Here is a 20,285-nt window from a genome sequence, read left to right as displayed (position 1 = left end):
TTTGAACAACAACGATGAGAATTGAAAATCGAGGTGTTGCCAGACCAGCAGCCAGTGGAGGTCAGCGAGCACAGGGGTGGTGACAGGTGAACTGGGTTTTGTTGCGAGTTGGGGTATTTACAGCAATTTTTTGTCTTACACTGCTGGTCAAGTCGTCTTAAATAGCAATCTATTAATAAATTGCAACAGACTCTTCCCTCACCACCAGCATCTCTTCCCACAGACAGATTGCAGCGAACAGCCAGGTCTCCCTCAAAGAGGTAAAGAAGAAAGTTTGTTTTCAGAACATGCCTGAAGTCCAATCCTGCTGAGCAGCCTTATTTGTTCTTCTACTTCCAGCATGCAGGTGGAGAACCTGCAAGAGGTAAACAGCCCTTTTTCTTCAGCCCAATATGGAGTCTTGTATGTACTGTAAAAAAACACAGAACCTTTTTTGCTGCCAATGAGAAGCTCAGTTGACTTAAATTAGCTTTCACAAAATGCTTTTGACTGAATAAAACAGAATCGAGGTTATTTTGCCAAAAGGTGAAAACAGGTGCTAAAATGGGTGCTGTGCTAATAAGTCAGTCCTGCTTAAAAGTCTAGTTTGAGCACGAAATTTTGGTTCTAATTGCTGATTACTATAATTTGAACATGCTTGAGGTGCTACAATAGAGGCACTGAGGTAGAACTTTGAATTGGGCAGTGACATGTAGCAGGTGATATTGGATCAGCTGCCTATTACATGCATCGCCTTATGTTCAGTTGCATTGCAATCAATGGAATCAATTAACAGTCTCTGCTTTTAATGGTCAGCTGATCAGATGCCCCCTGTTTTGTGCCATCGCATGAGACGAGGTTCTACCCCAAAGTTTAACAGTCAAGTGCTGATTAGATGCAATTTTCGTCAAGCAGTATATGTGGGTTCCACGCAGCCACTTCCACTGAAGGACTGGAGTAGGCTGGCTGACACACAGTGGCAGGTTGCAGGATGGCTCAGGGACTGAAGGAGAATACAGGATCTCGGACACAGCAATGGAGTTCCTGGTGGAACAGGTCCAGTGGAGGAGGGATGGCCTGTTCCCGCAGGGGGTGGGGTGGGGTTGGGGGGGTGGGGGGACGGTCCACCTCACTCTCCTTTTTTTTCCAAAAATATACTTTATTTCTAAAAATTTACAAAAATACATTACAAAACAGTTCAGAACAGTTCAAATTTCACATTCTGGGAAGTACAATAGAAATCAGATTTCTTCGATACAGGAAAACATAAAGTGCCTCACAATTCTTGCCGCTCCATTTTAAATGCAATGTACATTGGCATTACACAGTAAAAAACATTTTGGTGTATACAGCCCAAGGGGTTTTACATTGGTTCCAGACCCTCAGTTCAGCTTGGTGGAGGCACCTTACACAATGGTCTTTCCTCATTGAGCCTTTGCTGCGGCTGCCCCAAGCTTTAGTGCGTCTCTCAGCACGTAGTCCTGGACATTGGAATGTGCCAGTCTGCCACACTCGGTCATGGACAACTCTTTGCACTGGAAGACCAGCATATTTCGGGCAGACCAAAGAGCGTCTTTCACTGAGCTGATGGTCCTCCAGCAGTAGTTGATGTTTATCTCGGTATACGCCCCTGGGAACAAACCGTGGAGCACAGACTCCTGTGTTACTGAGCTGCTCAGGATGAACCTCGTCAAAAATCACTGCATCCATTTCCACACCTGCCTTGCAAAGGCACATTCTAGAAGGAGGTGGGCAACAGTCTTTTCCCCACCACAGCCACCTCGAGGACAGCATGCGGAGGTGGTGAGATTCCGGGCGTGTAGGAAGGATCTGATGGGGAAGGCCCTTCTCACCACAAGCCAAGCTACGTCTTGGTGCTTATTTGAAAGTTCTGGCGATGAGGCATTCTGCCAAATGACTTTGGCAGTCTGCTTGGGGAACCATCCGACAGGATCCACCATCTCCTTTTCTCGTAGGGCCTTGAGGACATTCCATGCGGACCACTACCTGATGGATTGGTGGTCAAAGGTGTTTTTCTGCACAAAATTTTCCACGAAGGATAGGTGGAATAGCACGGTCCAACTGTATGGAGTGTTCCACAACAATGTGGCCAGACCCATCCTTCGCAACACCAGAGACAGATAGAACCTCAGCATGTAGTGACACTTGGTGTTTGTGTACTGGGGTTCTACGCATAGCTTGATACAGCTGCACACAAAGGTGGCCATCAGGATGAGGGTGACGTTGGGTACGTTTTTCCCCCATTGAACATCGTGTCCCTGTAGACACAGTCCATTTTGGATCTCCAGATAAAGTGGAAGATAGCACGGGTGACCGCCATGGTGCAGGACTGGGGTATAGGCCAGACCTGCGTCACGTACAGTAACGTGAGCGCCTCACACCTGATGACCAGGTTCTTACCCACAATGGAGAGAGAAGACTGCTCCCACATGCTCAGTTTATAGTTTACCCTGGCTACTCGCTCCTTCCAGGTTTTGGTGCACGCCCTGGCCCTTCCGAACCATATCCCCAGCACCTTCAGGTAGACTGACCTGATGGTGAAGGGGACAAAGGATCGGTCAGCCCAGTTCCCAAAGAACACGGCCTCGCTCTTAGAACATAGAACATAGAACAGTACAGCACAGTACAGGCCCTTCGGCCCACGATGTTATGCCGAACCTTTAACCTACTCTAAGATCAAACTAACTACCTACCCTTCATTCTACTATCATCCATGTGCCTATCCAAGAGTCGCTTAAATGTCCCTAATGTATCTGCTTCTACTACCACTGCTGGCAGCGCATTCCACGCACCCACCACTCTCTGTGTAAAGAACCTACCTCTGACATCTCCCCGAAACCTTCCTCCAATCACCTTAAAATTATGCCCCCTGGTGATAGCCCTTTCCACCCTGGGAAAAAGTCTCTGGCTATCCACTCTATCTATGCCTCTCATCATCTTGTACCCCTCTATCAAGTCACCTCTCATCCTTCTTCGCTCCAATGAGAAAAGCCCTAGCTCCCTCAATCTTTCTTCATAGGACATGCCCTCCAGTCCAGGCAGCATCCTGGTAAATCTCCTCTGCACCCTCTCTAAAGCTTCCACATCCTTCCTATAATGAGGCGACCAGAACTGAACACAATATTCCAAGTGTGGTCGAACCAGGGCCTTATAGAGCTGCAGCATAACCTCGCGGCTCTTAAACTCAATCTCCCTGTTAATGAAAGCCAACACACCATACGCCTTCTTAACAACCCTATCAGCTTGGGTGGCAACTTTGAGCGATCTATGGACATGGACCCCAAGATCCCTCTGTTCCTCCACACTACCAAGAATCCTGTCTTTAAGCCTGTATTCCGCATTCAAATTTGACCTTCCAAAATGAATCACTTCACACTTTTCCAGGTTGAACTCCATCTGCCACTTCTCAGCCCAGCTCTGCATCCTGTCAATGTCCCGTTGCAACCTACAACAGCCTTCCACACTATCCACAACTCCAGCAACCTTCGTGTCATTGGCAAATTTGCTAACCCAGCCTTCCACTTCCTCATCCAAGTCATTTATTAAAATCACAAAGAGCAGAGGTTCCAGAACAGATCCTTGTGGAACATCACTGGTCACCGAGCTCCATGCTGAATACTTTCCATCTACTACCACCCTCTGACTTCTATGGGCCAGCCAATTTTGTATCCAGACAGCCAACTTTCCCTGAATCCCATGCCTCCTTACTTTCTGAATGAGCCTACCATGGGGAACCTTATCAAACGCCTTGCTAAAATCCATATACACCACATCTACTGCTCTTCCTTCATCAATGTGTTTTGTCACATCTTCAAAGAATTCAATAAGGCTTGTGAGGCATGACCTGCCCCTCACAAAGCCATGCTGACTGTCTCTAATCAAACCATGCTTTTCCAAGTAATCATAAATCCTGTCTCTCAGAATCCTCTCCAATAATTTGCCCACTACCGACGGAAGACTGACTGGTCTATAATTCCCAGGGTTATCCCTATTCCCTTTCTTGAACAAGGGATCAACATTTGCCACCCTCCAATCATCCGGTACTACTCCAGTGGACAGTGAAGACGCAAAGATCATCGCCAAAAGCGCAGCAATCTCTTCCCTCGCTTCCCGTAATATCCTTGGGTATATCCCGTCTGGCCCCGGGGACTTATCTGTCCTCATATCATTCAAAATTTCCAGCACATCCTCCCTCTTAACCTCAACCTGTTCGAGCATATCAGCCTGTCCCACGCTGTCCTCACAAACGACCAGGTCCCTCTCACTAGTGAATACTGAAGCAAAGTATTCATTTTGGACCTCTCCTACCTCCTCCGACTCCAGGCACAAGTTCCCTCCACTATCCCTGATCAGCCCTACCCTCACTCTGGCCATCCTCTTGTTCCTCACATAAGTGTAGAACGCCTTGGGATTTTCCTTAATCCTACCCGCCAAGACTTTTTCATGTCCCCTTCTAGCTCTCCTAAGTCCATTCTTCAGTTCCTTCCTGGCTACCTTGTAACCCTCTAGAGCCCTGTCTGATCCTTGCTTCCTCAACCTTAAGTAAGCTTCCTTCTTCCTCTTGACTAGCTGTTCCACATCTCTTGTCATCCAAGGTTCCTTCACCCTACCATCCCTTCCCTGCCTCATCGGGACAAACCTATCCAGCAGTCGCAGCAAGTGCTCCCTAAACAACCTCCACATTTCTGTCGTGCATTTCCCTGAGAACATCTGTTCCCAATTTATGCTCCCTAGTTCCTGCCTAATAGCATTGTAATTCCCCCTCCCCCAATTAAATATTTTCCCATCCCGTCTGCTCCTGTCCCTCTCCATGACTATAGTAAAGGTCAGGGAGTTGTGATCACTATCACCGAAATGCTCTCCCACCGAGAGATCTGCCACCTGGCCTGGTTCGTTGCCAAGCACCAAGTCCAACATAGCCTCCCCTCTAGTCGGCCTATCTACATAATGAGTCAGGAAACCTTCCTGGACACACCTGACAAAAACTGCTCCATCCAAACTATTTGCACTAAGGAGGTTCCAATCAATATTAGGGAAACTTTCTGATTCCCATCCAATTGATTGAAACTGCACTACTGATGTTTGTGTAGAGCAGTTGGATCCAATCGGGGATTCCCTCCCCAAACCCCATTTTGGAGAGCATGTCCATCATGTATGTGTGCGATATCCTGTCAAAAGCCTTCTCCTGGTCCAAGCTGATGAGACAGGTCTCCACCCCACTGTCCCGTACATAAGCGATCGTATCCCTGAGTCTCACGAGGCTATCAGAGATCTTCCTACTGTGTACAGTGCAGGTCTGATCAGGATGAATCGCCAACTCCAGAGAAGACTTGACCTGACTGGCGATGACGTTGGGCAGAATCTTGTAGTCTACATTAAGCAGTGAGATGGGCCGCCAATTTCTGATTTCAATCCTCTCCCTCTTCCGCTTGTAGATGAGGGTGATGATGCCTTTCCTCGTGAATTCTGACATGCTGCTGGCCATAAGCATACTCTTGTACACTTCCAGGAGGTATGAGCCGATTCAGTCCCATAGTGTCGAGTACAACTCAACCGGTAATCCGTCACTTCCGGGAGTTTTACTCGTCTCGAAGGACCTGACGGCCTTTGTCAGCTCATCTAAGGTTAGCTGTTTGTCTAGACTCTCTCTTCTCTAAGACAGAAGTCTTAGATGACAGGAAAGACTGGAAGGCCGTGCTGTTCGTGGGCTTCAAGCCATACAGCCCAGCATAAAAGGATTTGCTAATCCTTTGTATGTCAGACTGCAATGACATTACCGAACCGTCCTCTTCCTTCAGGCTGCTGATCACAGAGCTCTCTCTGTGTACCTTTTGGAAGAAGGAACATGAGCGCGTCTCATACTGCTCAACGGAGTGGACTCTGCACTGGAAGATGATCTTGGAGGCCTCATTGGCAAAAAGCGAGGCCTGCTGGCTCTTCACCTCTTGTAGATCCTCCTTGACCTCGACCCCCATCGACTGCAGCTGGAGCAGATTTTGCATACATTTCCCTGAGTCTCTCTCTCACCTTCTGAACACCTTTGAAGATGAAGAACCTCTTGATGTTCACTTTGATCGCTTCCCACCAGTGAACTGGAGACTCAAAGAGGGGTTTCATGGTTCTCCAACCTTTGTAATCCCTTTTGAGTTTCTCAATGTTCTCTGGGGTCAGCAGTGTAATATTCAGCTTCTATGTCCCCCTGCCAACCCGCTGGTCATCCTGTAAGTGACAGTTGGCCAGTAAGAGGCAGTGTTCAGAGAAGAACACCGGCTTAACATCGGTGGATCTGATCGTGAAAGCACGGGACACAAACAGGAAGTCAATCCTGGAACAGGCAAACCTGTCCGGTCTTGACCAGCTGTATCTACACGGCGCTCTGTCTGCAGGGTTGCTGAAGATATCATGCAGCTTGGCATCTTTTACTGTTTCCATTAGGAATCTGGACGTAGCATCCAGTTTGCTGTTGTCACTGCCAGATCATCCAGCTGCATCAATGATGCAGTTGAAGTCACCACCTAGAATGACCTACTTTAAAGTAGCACTCAAAATCCTCTGTAACAGCAAGTTTACTCTCAAACAGCTGGTCGCTGTTAGGATTGGATGTTATATCAAGCACTATCCATCAAAATGCCGTGCAGCCTCTTTAATGAGTGTTAGCGGGCATTTTAAGTAACAGTAAACCCCTTAACAGGCCTCCAGGTGGTCGTTCCTAGTGCACATTTCAACTCCTTTACCACGATGCCACCTTGCACTAAAAGCAGGCCAAACGAACGTTTCAGTTGCCTCATCTTGGCCACATCAGAGGTTCTTTAGAGCCTAACGTATCAGAGAAATATCACCCCCAATAAGATCTGTTTTATGACCATTGGTAGCTGTAATTCTCTGTAATACTTTTTCACTGAACTGAACATGTTTATAACATAGAAATATTTTTACACTGACCTTAATTTTCTATTTTAACTGGAAAAACAAACTCACATTTCTATAGCACCTTTCACAACCTCCAGATATCCCAAAGCACTCTACAATCAGTTGATGTACTTTTGAATTGTAGTCAATGTTGTAATGTAGGATGCAACAGTGATTTTTCATGCCAGCCTTTTAAGGAAATTATGCTGATCATTGTGGTATAGATATAACTGTTAACGTGACTGATAGACAGAAGTATCATTATTTCACAGAAACTTAAGTATTAGCTTAAGCAGGAGGGCATGCCAGTAGTAGCACTAGGCATACCTAAAATGAGGTGCCAACCGGGTGAAGCTACAACACTGGACTACATGCATGCTGAACAGCAGAAGCAGCATGTGATAGACAGAACTAAGTGTTCCCACAATCAACGGATCAGATCAAAGCTCTGCACTCCTGTCACATCCAGTCATGAATGATGGTGGACAATTAAACAACTAACTGGAGGAGAAGGCTGCACAAACATCCCCATTCTCAATGATGGGGGAGCCCAGCACATCAGTCATAAGACAAGGTTGAAGCAATTGCAACAATCTTCATCCAGAAATGCCAAGTGGAAGATCCGCTGATACCTCCTCCTGAGGTCCCCAGCATCACAGATGCCAGTCTTCAGTCAATTCAATTCACTCCACATGATATCAAGAAACAGTTGAATGTGCTGGATACAGGAAAGGCTATGGGCCCTGACAACATTCCAGCAATAGTACTGAAGACTTGTGCTCCAGAACTGGCCGCACCCACAGCCAAGCTGTTCCAGCACCCAATTTGGAAAATTGCTCCGGTATGTCCTGTTTACAAAAAGCAGGATAAATCAAACCCAGCCAATTACCGCCCTATCAGTCTTCTCTTGATCATCAGCAAAGTGATGGAAGGGGTCGTCAACAGTGCTATTAAGAGGCACTTGTTCATCAATAGCCTGCTTACCGATGCTCAGTTTGGGTTCTGCCAGAGCCACTCAGCTCCTGACCTCATTATAGCCTTGATCCAAACATGGACAGAAGAGCTGAACTCAAGAGGGTAGGTGAGAGTGACTGCCCTTGACATCAAGGCAGCATTTGACCAAGTATGGCATCAAGGAACCCTAGTAAAACTGGAGTCAATGGGAATCAGGGGAGAAACTTTCCGCTGGTTGGAGTCATACCTAGTGAAAAGGAAGGTGGTTGTGGTTGTTGGAGGTCAATCATCTGAGCTCTAGGACATCACTGCAGGAGTTCCTCAGGGTAGTGTCCTAGCCCCAACCATCTTCTCCTTCATAAATGACCTTCCCTCCATCATAAGGTCAGAAGAGGGGATGTTTGCTGATGATTGCACAATGTTCAATCCCATTTCTGATTCCTCAGATATTGAAGCAGCCCGTGTCCATATGCAGTAAGGCCTGGACAACATTCAGGCTTGGGCTGAGAAATGGCAGCGTTTCAAGAAGGCGACTCAGCATCACCTTCTCGATGGCAGTTAGGGATGGGCAACAAATGCTGGCCTTCCTAGTGACGCCCACATCCCATGAAAGAATTTTTTAAAATTCCAATATGAATGAAGACAACCAATGAGCGTAGAACATTTTTAGCTAGTTGATGTTAGCATTACACTTTTGTCATTGAAATGACTTTAGTAAATAAACAGGCTATCTGCTTTGAACCTAAAAAGGACAGAACAGGGTACTTTCCAAATGGAGACAAGCCAGAAGCAGTGGAGATTCAAAGAGACTTGGGGGTCCAGGTACACAGATCATGGTTAGTCCACACCTGAATGCTGTGAGCAGATCTGGGCACCACACCTGAGGAAGGATATATTGGTCTTGGACGGAGTGCAGCGTAAATTTACCAGAATGATAAACAGTGCAGGAGAGAGCGAGAATTCACTGTGAGAGCAGTGGGAAGGAGCAAGAGTGGAGCGGGATATAAAGAATGCAGGAGAGAGCAAGCCGTCACTGAGAGAGTGGCACAAAACAGCGAGACTGGAGCGAGTGATATAGAGTGCAGGAGAAAGCGAGAGTTCACTGAGACAGCGGCGGGAATGAGCAAGAGCGGAGCGTGCATAAAGAGCGCAGGAGAGAGCGAGGGTTCACTGAGAGAGCGGCGGGAAGGAGTGAGAGCGGAGTGGGGAATAAAGAGTGCAGGAGGGAGTAGTGGGAAGCAACGAGAACCGAGCGGGACTAACCAGGAGCCAGGCTGTGGGTTCAGAGCCCACGTTTGGAAAGAAAAATTGAGGTGTGATGTGACAGAGAAGCGAGTAGGTGATTCGCAGGGTAAGCAGAACATTAATAATAATAAGAAGAATATAAGCACAAAAAGGACTAGAAGCATTAATTAAAATTCAATTAAGGAAATAATTAATGAATTAGTTAATTGAAACACAATAAAGATGGCTGGGCAGATGATGTGTTGCAGCTCCAGTAGGTGGGAGCTGGTGGACGCCACTGTGATCCAAGGCAAACACACCAGCAGTAAGTGTCTGCAGCTTGAGGAACTTCAGCTCAGTGTCAATGAGCTGGAGGCCAAGCCACAGACATTGCAATGCATCAAGTAGGGGAAGGCTACTTGGACATTCTGTTCCTGAAGACAGTCTCATCCCATAGGATAGGGTCTTCTGATTTGGTTAGTGGTCAGGGACAGGAGCATGTGACTGTGAGTGAGGCAGGTAAGGGGATCGAGAAGGTAGAAGTGGAGGAGCATCAGTCCTTGCAGTTGTTCAACAGGTTTGAGGTTCTTGCAGCCTGTATGGCTGAGAGCGAGGGCTGCAAGGTGGATGAGCAAACTGATCATGGCACTGTGGTATTGGAAGCCATTCAAGCGGGGGGAGTAAATAGGAATGTAGTGGTAGTAAGAGACAGTATAGTCAGGGGGATAGACACCATTCTTTGTAGCCAAGAGCGAGAGTCCAGAAGGCTGTGTTGCCTGCCCTGTGCCAGGGTTTGGGACATCTGCTCTGGACTGGAGAGGAACTTGCAGTGGGAGGGAGAGGATCCAGTTGTCATGGCCCATGTAGGCATCAATGACATAGACAGGACTAGGAAAGAGGTTCTGCATAGGGACTATGAGCAGCTGGGGGCTAAATTAAAAAGCAGAACCTCAAAGGTAATAATCTGTGGATTATTACCTGAGCCATGAGCAAATTAGCATAGGGTAAATAGTATTAGGGAGTTAAATGCGTGGTGCAAAGATTGGTGTGGGAGAAATGCATTTCGATTCATGGGACACTGGCACCAGTACTGGGGAAATGGGAGCTGTACCGCTGGGACAGTCTTCACCTGAATCGTGCTGGGACCAGTGTTCTGGTGAGTCATATAACTGGAGTGGCAGAGACAGCTTTAAACTAAATAGTGAGCATGAGGGATCACGTGACGGATGATGTGGTAACTTAAAGGGAAAGGGCAAGGCAACAGAGCAAGGATAATGATAATCAGAGCATGTCAGGAAGGATGGAGTGTACAAACCTAAGAATGCACCAGAAGATAAGACCAAAATTTGCAAAAATATTAAAAAGACAGAACTAAAGGCTCTGTACCTGAATGCCCATAGCATTCATAACAAAACGGATGAATTGTCAGCTCATTAGCCATTACAGAGACATGGCTACAAGGTGACCAACGCTAGGAACTGAATATTCAAGGTTACTTGGCATTTCGAAAGGACAGGAAGCTAGGAATAGGTAGTGGGTAGCTCTGCTAATGAAGGATGACATTAGGACAATAATGAGAGATGATCTTAGATCTGAAGATCAATATGTAGAATCAGTTTAGGTAGAGATAAGAAATAGCAAAGTTAAGAAATCATTTGTGTGAGTAGTTTATAGGCCCCCAAACAGTAACTACAAGGGAAATACAAGAAGAAATAATAGGGACTTGTAAGAAAGATACGGCAATTATCATGGGTGATTTTAATCTAAACATAGATTGGACGAATCAGATTGGCAAAGGTAGCCTGGATGATGAGTTCATAGAGTGTTTTCAGGACAACTGCTTGGAGAGCACGTTCTAGAGCCAACCAGAAAGCAGGCTATTCTCAACCTAGTAGTGTGCAATGAGGCAGGATTAATTAATGGCATAGTAAAGGAGTCTCTAGGTAGCAGTGATCATAACATGATTGAATTTTGCATTCAATTTGAGGAAAAAAGAGTGGGTTTAACACTACTGTTTTAAATTTAAATAATGGTATTTACAGGGGTATGAGTTGGCTAAAGTGAACTGGGAAATTAGATTAAGGGGTAGGTCAATAGACATTTAAGGAGATATTTCATAACACTCAGCAAAGATACATTCCAGTGAGAAAGAAAGGCTCTAGGAGAAGGATGCACCATCCATGGCTAAGGAAGTTAAAGAAAGTATCAAATTGAAAGAAAAAGCATACAATTCTGCGAAGATTAATGGTAGGTCAGAAAATTGGACAGAATTTAAAAGCAGCAAAGAATGACTAAAAAAATTGAGGGAGAAATTAGAGTATGAGAGAAAGCGAGCAAAAAATATTTTTAAAATAGTCAGATTTTCTACAAGTATTTAAAAAGGAAAAAAGTAGCAAAAGTGAGCACTGGTCCTCCAAAGAGTGAATCTAGGGAATTAATAATGGGAAATAAGGCAATAGTGGAATTGTTGAACAATTATTTTGTGTCTGTCTTCACTGCAGAAGACACAAATAACATTTCAGAAATACTTGTAAATCAAGAGTTGAAAGGGAGGGAGGAACTTAAAACAATTACAATCACCAGCGAAAGGGCACTGAGAAAACTATTAGAACTAAAGGCTGACAAGTCCCCAGGACCTGATGGACTTCACGCTAAGGTCATAAAAGAAGTAGCTGCTGAGATAGTAGATGCTGTGGTTGTAATTTTCCAAAATTCCCTAGATTCTTGAAAGATCCCATCAGATTGAAAAATAGCAAATATAACTCCTCCATTCAAGAAAGGAGAGAGACAGAATGCAGGAAACTACAGGCCAGTTCACCTAACGTCTGTCAGAGGGAAAATGCCAGAATGGAATCAAGCGGAGTCAACATGGTTTCATCAAAGGGAAATCATGTTTGACTAATGTATTAGAGTTCTTTGAGGAAGTAACAAGGAACGTGGATAAAGGGGAACCTTGTAGATGTAGTGTACTTGGATTTCCAAAAGGTGTTTGATAAGGTGCCACATCAAAGATTACTACACAAAATAAGAGTTCATGGTGTAGTGGGGTAACATATTAGCATGGATAGAGGAATGGTTAGCTAACAAGAAGCAGAGAGTAGGGATAAATGTGTCATTTTCAGGTTGGCAAGGTGTAACTAGTGCCAAAGGGATCAGTGCTAGGGCCTCAACTATTTACAATCTATATAAATGATTTGGATGAAGGGACTGAATGGATGGCTGTTAAATTTACTGATGAAACAAAGATGGGTAGGAGAGTAAGTAGTGAGGAGGACATAAGGAGTCTGAAAGGGATATAGATAAGTTAAGTGAGTGGCAAAGATTTGGCAAATGGAGTATAATGTGGGGAAATGTGAACTTGTCCATTTTGGTAGGAAGAGTAGAAAAGCAGTATACTATTTAAATGAAGAGAGATTGCAGAACTCAGTGGTACAGAGCGATATGGGTGTTCCGGTACATGAATCACAAAAAGTTAGTATGCAGGTACAACATGTGATTAAGAAGGCAAATGCAATGTTGGTGTCTATTGGAAGGGGAATGGAATATAAAAGTAGAGAAGTTTTGCAACAGTTGTACAGGGCATTGGTGAAAACACATCTAGAGTATTGTGTACAGTTTTGGTCTCCTTACTTCAGAAATTATAATATAGAAACAGTTCAGAGAAGGTTCACTCGACTGATTCCTGGGATGAAGGGGTTATCTTATGAGGGAAGGCTGGACAGGTTGGGTCTATATCCATTGGAGTTTAGAGGAATGAGAGGTGATCTTATTGAAACATATAAGATCTTGATGGGACTTTACAGGGTGAATGCTGAGATGGTGTTTCCCCTTATGAGAGAGACTAGGACCAGGGGACATAGTTTAAAAATAAGGTGTTTCCCATTTAAGATAGAGGTGAGGAGAATTTCTTTCTCTCAGCGGATCGTTAAGTTGTGGAATTCTCTTCCACACAGAGCAGAGGAGGCAGCGTCATTAAGGCAGAGGTTGATAGATTCTTGATTGACAAGGGAGGCAAAGGATATAACGGGATAGACAGGAAAGTAGAGTTGAGGCCACAACCAGATCAGCCATGATCTTATCAAATGGCGGAGCAGGCTTGAGGAGCCGAATAGCCCACTTGGGCACCTAATCCGTATGTTCGTATGTACGTATACTTGGAAGTCAAGGGTTAAAGTATGAGGAGAGATAACACAAACTAGGGTTGAGCTGATCAAATGTTTCAAGATATTAAGAGGAACAGATAGCAAAAGAACAGGAGGTGACATGAGGAAAAGTCTTTTTAGGCAATGAGTGGTTAGGATTTGGAATGCGCTGCCTGATCAGGTGGTGGATACAAGATCAATAGTAGCTTTCAAAAGGGAATAGGATAAATACTTGAAGGATTAAAAAGTTACAGAGGTATGGGGAAAGAGCAGGGGAGTGGGACTAATTGGATTGCTCTTGGAAAGAGCTAGTGCAAACTCAATGGGCAGAATGGCCTTCTTTTGTGCTCTATGATTCTATGATGTGATTGGGACCATAATGGTATCTTCAACTAATTGATTATGTCATTGCACTATTCTTTCTGTTAAAAATTGAAAGCGTTTGCTGACATTTTTAAACATAGCAATACCACCTTGTTAACCACTTGTACAGAGCCAAACAGTTTCTCAACTGCCATTTTTATAGTTTAAATCATGTAGTTGTAAGGAAGAAAGTTTGTTGGAAACTGTCTCATTTTCCATTCAAATGGTTATTAATGAGTAATCCTGCCATTGACGGGGTTGTCAGTGCAAAAATATTTGATCCAACCCTTAGTTTTGCAGCTGCAACAATACTTGCGCAACTCACCATAAAGATTAGGAGCACTTGGTCTAGTCGGATATCCTGTCTGCTCTAGTCTGGTTCTGAGATGTGAGTTCATCACGGGATGATAATATTTAAAACAGAAAGGAATAGAAGGGTATGGTGATAGAGTTTGATGAAGAGGGGTGGGAGAAAGTTCGTGTAGAGCATAAACACTGGCATAGACCTATTTGGCCGAATGGCCTGTTTCTGTACTGTAGACTCAATGTAATTTGACATTATTCGATGTTAACGGCTCATTAAAAGGCCATCTAGATTTCAACATATCTCAGATTTTGCAGCTCCCACCCCCACCCCAGTTTACTTTGTTTGTGATTATTATTACCTAAACAGAAATTTCTATTTATTTATTCACATAATGTGCAGGCAGTGGTCCAAGGTGTTCAAATTAAAATATATGTCCATTTTATGCAGATTTATAGATGTTCTTGTTTCTCGATGTCCCTGTGCTGCACACAAACCCCAGGTCAAAAAGTCACCCTGGCAACGGGCCTGCTTGCAGGCCTCTGCAAAATCTGCTTTGTAACTGGCCACTAGGAGATGAACAAGAGCACCCATGGCATAACTCATCAGTCAGCTTCTCTCCAACCAATGGAATAATACCTGTCTTCCATTATGCACCTTTCCCAATGGCAATGGCTAAGACATGCATTCATTATATGCGTTACATCGGGGAAATCTTACTCAGGGATTAAGATGGAGTTGTTGGATTTAGGAAGTGTATGCTTGCAATGTGTAATTCTGTAAATAAATAAATATAAAAGTGTGCAAAGATTTGTTCCAGTTCTAGCCTTCACCAAATGGCTTTCTGGAATAGAACAACCTTGATGAACACAAAAGTTGTTCTGGAAACAAAAAACAAATCAAAGCATTGGACCAGAATTAACTATCAAAATAATGGCAAGACAGATGACAGTCTCCATTATTAACAGGTAAATGGTACAGTGACTTCAGGCCAGGAGCAGATACATGGTTAAATGCTGTTATGACCAGGTGCGAAATGTATCTAGGGGTCTGTTACTATCTTCACCTGGTCTTACTGTAACAGGGTTTAATTTTAAACACACTGTGTTTTGAGCTCCCCTTTTGTGAATCCTTGTTCACAACTTTCCAATTATAAAGCAAAGAAATGAGCATAAACAGGCTTTCTTTGGTTTAAAGAAGAAAGATAAAATTTAATAAACCTTAAACAAAGAACAAATAAAATTACAGCACAGGAACAGGCCCTTTGGCCCTCCAAGCCTGCGCCGATCCAGATCCTCTATCTAAACATGACGCCTATTTTCTAAGGGTCTGTATCTCTTTACTTCCTGCCCATTCATGTATCTGTCTAGATCCATCTTAAAAGACGCTATCGTGCCCGCATCTACCACCTCCGCAGGCAACGCGTTCCAGGCACCCACCACCCTCTGCGTAAAGAACTTCCCACGCATATCCCCCCTAAACCTTTCCCCTTTCACTTTGAACTCGTGACCCCTAGTAATTGAATCCCCCACTCTGGGAAAAAGCTTCTTGCTATCCAACCTGTCTACACCTCTCATGATTTTGTACACCTCAATCAGGTCCCCTCTCAACCTTAGTCTTTCTAATGAAAATAATCCTAATCTACTCAACCTCTCTTCATAGCTAAGCGCCCTCCATACCAGGCAACATCCTGGTGAACCTCCTCTGCACCCTCTCCAAAGCATCCACATCCTTTTGGCAATGTGGCGACCAGAACTGCACGCAGTATTCCAAATGTGGCCGAACCAAAGTCCTATACAACTGTAACGTGACCTGCCAACTCTTGTACTCAATACCCCGTCCGATGAAGGAAAGCATGCCGTATGCCTTCTTGACCACTCTATTGACCTGCGTTGTCACCTTCAGGGAACAATGGACCTGAACACCCAAATCTCTCTGTACATCAATTTTCCCCAGGACTTTTCCATTTACTGTATAGTTCACTCTTGAATTGGATCTTCCAAAATGCATCACCTCGCATTTGCCCTGATTGAACTCCATCTGCCATTTCTCTGCCCAACTCTCCAGTCTATCTATATTCTGCTGTATTCTCTGACAGTCCCCTTCACTATCTGCTACTCCACCAATCTTAGTGTCGTCTGCAAACTTGCTAATCAGACCACCTATACTTTCCTCCAAATCATTTATGTATATCACAAACAACAGTGGTCCCAGCACGGATCCCTGTGGAACACCACTGGTCACACGTCTCCATTTTGAGAAACTCCCTTCCACTGCTACTCTCTGTCTCCTGTTGCCCAGCCAGTTCTTTATCCAATAAAAACAAAATACTGCGGATGCTGGATGAAGGGTCACTGACCCGAAACGTTAACTCTGCTTCTCTTTCCACAGATGCTGCCAGACCTGCTGAGTGGTTCCAGCATTTCTTGTTTTTATTTCAGTTTTTTATCCATCTAGCTAGTACACCTTGGACCCCATGCACCTTCACTTTCTCCATCAGCCTACCATGGGGAACCTTATCAAACGCCTTACTGAAGTCCATGTATATGACATCTACAGCCCTTCCCTCATCAATCAACTTTGTCACTTCCTCAAAGAATTCTATTAAGTTGGTAAGACATGACCTTCCCTGCACAAAACCATGTTGCTTATCACTGATAAGCCCATTTTCTTCCAAATGGGAATAGATCCTATCCCTCAGTAACTTCTCCAGCAGCTTCCCTACCACTGACGTCAGGCTCACCGGTCTATAATTACCTGGATTATCCCTGCTACCCTTCTTAAACAAGGGGACAACATTAGCAATTCTCCAGTCCTCCGGGACCTCACCCATGTTTAAGGATGCTGCAAAGATATCTGTTAAGGCCCCAGCTTTTTCCTCTCTCGCTTCCCACAGTAACCTGGGATAGATCCCATCCGGACCTGGGGACTTGTCCACCTCAATGCCTTTTAGAATACCCAACACTTCCTCCCTCCTTATGCCGACTTGACCTAGAGTAATCAAACATCTGTTCCTAACCTCAACATCCTTCATGTCCCTCTCCTCGGTGAATACCGATGCAAAGTACTCGTTTAGAATCTCACCCATTTTCGCTGACTCCACGCATAACTTTCCTCCTTTGTCCTTGAGTGGGCCAATCCTTTCTCTAGTTACCCTCTTGCTCCTTATATATGAATAAAAGGCTTTGGGATTTTCCTTAACCCTGTTTGCTAAAGATATTTCATGACCCCTTTTAGCCCTCTTAATTCCTCGTTTCAGATTGGTCCTACATTCCCGATATTCTTCCAAAGCTTCGTCTTTCTTCAGCCACCTAGACCTTATGTATGCTTCCTTTTTCCTCTTAGCTAGTCTCACAATTTCACCTGTCATCCATGGTTCCCTAATCTTGCCATTTCTATCCCTCATTTTCACAGAAACATGTCTCTCCTGCGCGCTAATCAACCTCTCTTTAAAAGCCTCCCACATATCACATGTGGATTTACCTTCAAACAGCTGCTCCCAATCTACATTCCCCAGCTCCTGCCGAATTTTGGTATAGTTGGCCTTCCCCCAATTTAGCACTCTTCCTTTAGGACCACTCTCGTCTTTGTACATGAGTATTTTAAAGCTTATGGAATTGTGATCACTATTCCCAAAGTAGTCCCCTACTGAAACTTCAACCACCTGGCCGGGCTCATTCCCCAACACCAGGTCCAGTATGGCCCCTTCCCGAGTTGGACTATTTACATACTGCTCTAGAAAACCCTCCTGGATGCTCCTGACAAATTCTGCTCCATCTAGACCTCTAACACTAAGTGAATCCCAGTCAATGTTGGGAAAATTAAAATCTCCTATCACTAACACCCTGTTGCTCCTACATCTTTCCATAATCTGTTTACATATTTGTATCTCTATCTCACGCTCGCTGTTGGGAGGCCTGTAGTACAGCCCCAACATTGTTACCGCACCCTTCCTATTTCTGAGTTCTGCCCATATTGCCTCACTGCTCGAGTCCTCCATAGTGCCCTCCTTCAGCACAGCTGTGATATCCTCTTTGACCAGTAATGCAACTCCTCCACCCCTTTTACCTCCCTCTCTATCCCGCCTGAAGCATCGATATCCTGGGATATTTAGTTGCCAATCATGCCCTTCCCTCAACCAAGTCTCAGTAATAGCAATAACATCATACTCCCAGGTACTAATCCACGCCCTAAGTTCATCTGCCTTACCTACTACACTTCTTGCATTAAAACAAATGCACCTCAGACCACCACTCCCTTTGCGTTCATCATCTGCTCCCTGCCTACTCTTCCCCTTAGTCACGCTGACTTCATTATCTAGTTCCTTACAGGCTTTCGTTACTACCTCCTTACTGTCCACTGACCTCATTTGGTTCCCATCCCCCTGCCACATTAGTTTAAACCCTCCCCAACAGCGTTAGCAAAAGCACTCCCAAGGACATTGGTTCCAGTCCGGCCCAGGTGTAGACCGTCCAATTTGTAATAGGCCCACCTCCCCCAGAACCGGTCCCAATGTCCCAAAAATCTGATCCCTCCTTCCTGCACCATCTCTCAAGCCACGCATTCATCCTGACTATTCTTTCATTTCTACTCTGACTATCACGTGGCACTGGTAGCAATCCTGAGATTACTACCTCTGAGGTCCTACTTTTTAACTTGGCTCCTAACTCCCTAAATTCTGCTTGTTGGACCTCATCCCAATTTTTACCTATATCATTGGTGCCTATGTGCACAATGACAACTGGCTGTTCAACCTCCCCATTCAGAATGTTCTGCAGCCGATCTGAGACATCCCTGACCCGTGCACCTGGGAGGCAACATACCATTCGGAAGTCTCGTTTTCGACCACAGAACCGCCTATCTACTCCCTTTACAATTGAATCCCCGATGACTATAGCCCTTCCACTCTTTTTCCCGCCCTTCCGAACAGCAGAGCCAGCCACGGTGCCATGAACCTGGCTACTGCTGCCTTCCCCTGGTGAGCCATCTCCCTCAACAGTATCCAAAATGGTATACTTGTTTTGGAGGGAGATGACCGCAGGGGACTCCTGCGCTGCCTTCCTGCTCTTTCTCTGCCTTTTGGTCACCCATTCCCTTTCTCCCTCAGCAATCCTAATCTGCGGTGTGACCAATTCGCTAAACGTGCTATCCACGACCTCCTCAGCATCGCGCATGCTCCAAAGTGAGTCCATCCGCAGCTCCAGAGCCGTCATGCGGTCTAACAAGAGCTGCAGCTGGACACACTTCCTGCACGTGAAGGAGTCAGGGACATCAGCCGTGTCCCTGAGCTCCCACATTGAGCAAGAGGAGCATGACACGGGTCTGAGATCTCCTGCCATTTTTAATCTTAAGCTTAACTTAGTTAAATGAAAAAGGAACGAAAAGTTTTTACCAATCACACGATAAAAAAAAAAGAGAAATAGATAAAGCCTTACCTTATCTACACACCACCGAGTCCTTTTTTTTTGGTTAGAGGAGGAGGGCAGGTGGGAGACACTACCCGTGTAGTGTCTCGGGTTCAGAAACGGCCCAAATATATAGGGTTTTACTTACCCAGCAGCCCCCTGGTCTCCGCCGAAAACAAAAGGAAATTAAGTTTACTTTGAAACTGACCTTCCCAGCTGCTCACTCGCTCACACTCTCTGCTCCTGAATAAGCTGCTGCAATGAAAGGCAAGTTATTTTAAACGGCCCAAATATATAGAGTTTTACTTACCCAGCAGCCCCCTGGTCTCCACCAAAAACAAAAGGAAATTAAGGTTACTTTGAAACTGACCTTCCCAGCTGGTCACTCGCTCACACTCTCTGCTCCCGAATAAGCTGCTGCAATGAAAGGCAAGTTATTTTAAACGGCCCAAATATATAGGGTTTTACTTACCCAGCAGCCCCCTGGTCTCCGCCGAAAACAAAAGGAAATTAAGTTTACTTTGAAACTGACCTTCCCAGCTGATCACCCGCTTGCACTCTCTGCTCCGGAATAAGCTGCTGCAATGAAAGGCAAGTTATTTTAAATGGCCCAAATATATAGGGTTTTACTTACCCAGCAGCCCCCTGGTCTCCGCCGAAAACAAAAGGAAATTAAGGTTACTTTGAAACTGACCTTCCCAGCTGATCACTCGCTCGCACACTCTGCTCCCGAATAAGCTGCTGCAATGAAAGGCAAGTTATTTTAAACGGCCCAAATATATAGGGTTTTACTTACCCAGCAGCCCCCTGGTCTCCACCGAAAACAAAAGGAAATTAAGTTTACTTTGAAACTGACCTTCCCAGCTGATCACTCGCTCGCACGCTCTGCTCCCGAATAAGCTGCTGCAATGAAAGGCAAGTTATTTTAAACGGCCCAAATATATAGGGTTTTACTTACCCAGCAGCCCCCTGGTCTCCGCCGAA

Source organism: Heterodontus francisci, chromosome 5 (genome assembly GCF_036365525.1).
Source record: "Heterodontus francisci isolate sHetFra1 chromosome 5, sHetFra1.hap1, whole genome shotgun sequence".
Taxonomy (NCBI): Eukaryota; Metazoa; Chordata; class Chondrichthyes; order Heterodontiformes; family Heterodontidae; genus Heterodontus; species Heterodontus francisci.
Note: the sequence above shows the minus strand (reverse complement) of the source record.